Below are 5,783 nucleotides of genomic sequence, written 5' to 3'. Positions count from 1 at the left end.
ACCTAGTGGAAGGTTGTGGTTGGATTTTGTGCTTTTGACATGGTGTGAATACGTATGCTCATGCATTATTGCTTGATTGTATGACATGTTTGGAGCATGTTGTAACACCCCGTGTATACCCGAAATATTAACATTACATCGTATTAAGCGGTGCTTAATTAAAAATGCGGAATATTCTTTTTCTTTTCAATTATGACGTCATTAACAATTACCAACTTGATTACTTAATCAATTTCATAAAATATCGCCTGTATGTAAATTGCAATAAGACATCTACTGAAATACCTCAATATATAAATAAAGTGTGTATCTAAATCACGGCATTACATCAAGTAATCCGGACAATATCCTGATACATTATTACAACACCCAGAGACTCAAGACATAATCAAGACATAACGATACTAGGTGTCATGGACAATCCCCATGCTCACCAAATAAACATAGTAAACAACCAGTCTCAACATAAACTCCATAAACATAAACTGAAGCTATAAGCATAAACATCATGCAAATCCAGCATCCAATCATGGCAGCATAATATAACAGCAATCTAACTCAGCTCCGGCCTCCTGTCGCCTGAGGTCTCAACATTACCTGACCCTGAAATAAGCATTCCCCAAACGTGGGGTGAGATCTCTAAACAAGAAATCTCAGTAAGACAAGGGGTCCTCACGGATCTTCCACCCCAAGCTCACTTACATGTGCAATATAAGTTCTAAAAGCATTTATATCATTATCAGTTCCAAAACTATGTAGTGCAATAGATATCTATGGCATGTGTGTTTATCACTATCTACTAGCCAGAGAAATGTAGGAATACGTCTATTCCCTACATGTAGTACAAGGAACACCGCTTGCACCTCACCCACAGCCTCACCTTCTTGCATGTTCTACATACTCAGGCTTACCGTATAGGTGGAACACCTCCATGCATATCAACAAGGCACTAACATACAATAGCTCAACAACATTTCCAAAACATCAAAAGCATGTAACACAGCATGCATATAACCATACCCCCATGGGACATGGTGGAACCACAACATGGCTAAACCGAGGACACGAAAGCTTACCTATAAGCTAGCTATCCAATGCCACAAGCTCAAAGTCCAATCACAGCAGATCACAATCTGATATGGACCAAATATAAATCAATAAACATGTACCACATGCATACAAATTAAAGACAACGCCTTTTCATTACGTTTTAATGTCTTAAAGCTTCTAACAAAGCCACAAGCCCTTAATCACAGGATTCTGACTTAGTGCATTAAATACAGAAGTTCAACTTCATCAATCTAGGGTCCACAAACCCCCAATAGCCTACTGTACACGCAGCACAGCTACTGTTCTGCGAAATTCCAGAATATCTAGATATTCCTCGGGACCATATCCGGATATGCAATATCCGGATATTTCACTGTCCATATCCGGATATTCAATATCCGGATATACAGATTCACATATCCGGATATCTAATATCCGGATATCCAAAAACCACATATCCGGATATCCAATATCCGGATATCTGTTCGACAAATATCCGGATATTTCACGACAGAATGCAGTTTCTGCATTTTCGTGAAGATATCCCTTAAAGGTTCCCTTTTTACCGATTTTAAACACCTAATCATGCATTTCTAGGCGTGTTCAATATTACCCAACAACAAGTTATCATCTTTTAGTCATTAGATGCATCAAGGTACCATTTTTAAGCCATAAAACTCAAGTTAAAGGTTGGCACAACATACCAAGGCTCAAAACTCAGAATGGAGATGCTCTTGGAGCTCAACACAGTCCCTTAAGTCTGACTCAAGGAAGATGCACGAAAATGGCTTCACAAAGGTTGGTTCTTTAACTCAAAGGTCACCACTTGGACCTCCAAAAACCAAAACCAAGCTTCTCTCAACCCAAAACCAACAAGTCAGCAACCAAACCTCCCTCACACTGACTTCGCAACTCAGAAACAACACCACACACCCCTTCCCAAAGGTGACTCTCCCTCACACAAGTGTTTAAGAAGAAGAAACCACAAAGAACAAGGAAGAAATGGCTCCAAGACTCTCAAGGAAGAAGAACACGGCAATGGAACAGTGCCAAGGTGCTCTCAGCCACCAAGTCACGTATAAAAATCTGATCCTAAGGTTTTGTGCCCATAATGGCAGTATTTATAGCCCAAACACACTTAAACACACAGTATTAACTTTAATTGCTACGCTTAGCATTTTAATCCCAAACTTTGGATTCTGAAACTACACATTTTTCTAAGAATTATCATATTTTTCTTATATTTTTCTGAGCACCTTTTCGGTACGCGCTTTTCAAAGCCAGTACCGGTTTCTAGCACCATTTCTCATTATTTGGACTTGAAACTCGTTTTACAAGTCCTACATATTATTCTAGTAATTATCATGCACTTACTTTAATTTTCTGGGATACCGTTTCAGTACGTATTTATACCAACTAGCAGAACCGGTATCTGCACTTTTCTTCCGAAAAGCGACTTTCAGCATTCTAAATCACTTATCATAATTATTAAGCCTCATAAATAATTATCCTATTTTCACCTAATTAATTAATTAAATACCTTAATTAACGGTGTGGGTTCTTACATTCACCCCACCTTTTTAGGATTTTGACCTCAAAATCATAAACATACCTGGTCGAAACTCGGGGTACTGCCGGAGAAGCTCGTCTTCACGCTCCCAAGTACACTCCTCAGGAGTCCTTCCGGTCCACTGCACCTTGACCATAGGAATGATCTTGCTCCTCAGCTGCTTCTCGCCACGATCGAGAATTCTGAGTGGTCTGACGGGAGTCTTTAGGTTCTCCCGAACCTCCACATCATCCGGTTGCACCACGTGCGAAGGATCTGCTATGTTCTTCCGAAGCTGAGACACGTGAAATACGTCGTGGATGTTAGCCAGGTTCAGAGGCAAGGCAAGCCGGTAGGCAACAGGTCCTACTCTACCAAGGATCTGGTATGGCCCAATATATCGCGGGCTCAGCTTCCTCACTCCGAGTGCCCGACCAACACCGGTGACAGGTGAAAGTCTCACAAACACGTGCTCACCCTCACTGAACTCCAGCGGACGATGCTTGACATCATAGTAGCTCTTCTGGCGATTCTGCGCCTGCTTCAACTTTTCACGGATCATCTGGATCTGCAAGGTGGTATCTTGGACAAAGTCCAAGCCAAAAAGCTCCTTGTCCCCAAACTCAGACCAACAAGTAGGAGTCCGACACCTCCTACCATACAGTGCTTCGTAGGGCGCCATGCCCAGGCTAGCATGAAGGCTGTTGTTGTAAGAAAACTCAACCAACGGAAGGTACCTATCCTATGCCGAGCCCTGCTCCAACGTGCAAGCTCGCAACATGTCCTCCAAGGTCTGGATGGTCCTCTCAGTCTGTCCATCAGTCTGAGGGTGATAGGCGGTACTCAATCTCAACTGCGTACCAAAAGCCTCCTGCAATGCCTCCCAGAACTGAGATGTGAACTTCGGGTCCCTATCACTAATGATACTCTCGGGCACCCCGTGAAGCCTCACAATCTCGCAGACATAAAGCTTGGCCAACTGCTCTGTAGTGAAGCTCACCATCACTGGAAGAAAATGAGCAGACTTCGTCAGTCTGTCCACAATGACCCAAATAGAGTCACAACCCGCCTGAGTCTTCGGCAATCCCACCACGAAGTCCATGGAAATACCTTCCCACTTCCACTGTGGTACTTCAAGAGGTTGAAGTTCACCAGACTGTCTCTGATGCTCAATCTTCTCCTTCTGGCAAACCAAACACTTGGACAAAAAGATAGCAACATCTTTCTTCATGCCCGGCCACCAGAAGTTCTTCTTCAAGTCTTGATACATCTTAGTAGCACCAGGGTGGATAGAAAACTGACCCTTATGGCCTTCTGCCATAACCTCTTCTGTCAACGGGCCTCGAGGAACTACAATCCTCTGCTAAAACAAAAGCAATCCATCATCATTCCAAGACACACTGTCTTGGTTCTTCCCATAATCCAGACACTCTCTCTGAACTTGTGCCTCTTTAATCTTTTCTAGCAGCTCGTTCACAATATCAAATGCTTCCAACTCGAGCAGTACACTCTCACACGGAGCGGTCACTGCCAAGTTGCAGAACTTCTCAACCACATCAAAGTTACCAAGTAACAAACTGGATGAACTACTAGATTTCCGACTCAAAGCATCAGCTACCACATTGGCCTTGCCAGGATGATACCTCAGCTCGAAGTCATAGTCCTTTATGAACTCCATCCATCTCCTCTGCCTCATGTTCAACTCCTTCTGGTCGAACATGTACTTCAAACTCTTGTGGTCACTGAACACCACAAACCTCAAGCCAAAAAGATAATGCCTCCAAATCTTGAAAGCAAACACAATAGCAGCCAACTCCAAGTCATGAGTAGGGTAGTTCTCCTCATGAGGTTTCAACTGCCTCGAAGCATAGGCAATCATTTTGCCCAACTGCATCAACACACAACCTAGCCCCTTCCCGGAGGCGTCAGTGTAAAGCTCAATCCCAAGCGCAGGATCAGGAAGGACCAACACAGGAGCAGTAGTCAGTCTCTCCTTCAACTCCTGAAAATAGACCTCACACTCGTGAATCCATACAAATGAAGTCTCATTCCGAGTAAGGCGAGTCAATGGAAAAACCAAGGTGGAGAATCCCTTGATGAACCTCCGATAGTAACCTGCCAAACCCAGAAAGCTCCTCACTTCTGTAACTGTCTTGGGTCTCTCCCAATCCAGTACGGCCTCAATCTTATTCGGATCCACTGCAACTCCCTCAGCAGAAATAACATGCCCAAGAAACTTCACAGACTTTAGCCAGAACTCACATCTAGAAGGCTTCGCATACATCTTCTTCTCCTTCAGCACTTGCAGAACAGTTCTCAAATGCCCCACATGCTCTTCCTCCGTCTTGGAGTAAATCAAAATATCGTCAATGAAGACGATCACAAACTGATCCAGGTACGGCTGGAAAATACGGTTCATGTAATCCATGAACACAACAGGTGCATTGGTGAGACCGAACGGAATCACCAAGTACTGAAAATGACCATATCTCGAGCGAACTGCGGTCTTCGGGACATCCTTCGGCTTCACCCGAATCTGATGGTATCCGGACCGGAGATCAATCTTGGAATACACACAAACACCCCTGAGCTGATCCAACAGATCATCAATCCGAGGAAGGGGATACTTGTTCTTGATTGTCACCTTGTTCAGCTACCTGTAGTCGGTGCACAATCGCATTGTCCCGTCCTTCTTCTTCACAAAGATAACCGGTGCTCCCCAAGGAGACACACTTGGTTTAATGAAATCTTTCGCTGAAAGATCCTCAATATGCTTCTTCAGCTCTGCCAACTCCGGTGGTGACATCCGGTATGGAGCTAAAGAAATCGGCCCCACACCAGGCAACAGATCTATGGAGAACTCTATCTCCCTCTATGGCGAAAACTCAGGAATCTCATCAGGAAACACCTCGAGGAATTCCCTCACCACAGGAATGCCAGTGATATCCTCCTGTGTCCCACTCACCAAACCTCCCAACATGACATATCCAAATGCCCCTGCTCTCAAGGCTCTCCTAGCCTGCAGCAACGAAATGTACGGCGAGGAACTGGCTGTGGAATCACACGGAGACAGCACTACACGCTTGGCACAACAGTCAATCATCACACAATTTCTGGACAGCAAATCCATGCACAGAATAACCTCCAAGTTGGCCATCGGCAATCCTATCAGATCCACCGAGAA

This window comes from Gastrolobium bilobum, unplaced genomic scaffold (genome assembly GCF_033153095.1).
Source record: "Gastrolobium bilobum isolate Gb01-03AN ecotype WA unplaced genomic scaffold, APGP_CSIRO_Gbil_v1 utg1129, whole genome shotgun sequence".
In the NCBI taxonomy this organism is placed as follows: domain Eukaryota; kingdom Viridiplantae; phylum Streptophyta; class Magnoliopsida; order Fabales; family Fabaceae; genus Gastrolobium; species Gastrolobium bilobum.
This window is presented reverse-complemented; position numbering follows the sequence as displayed.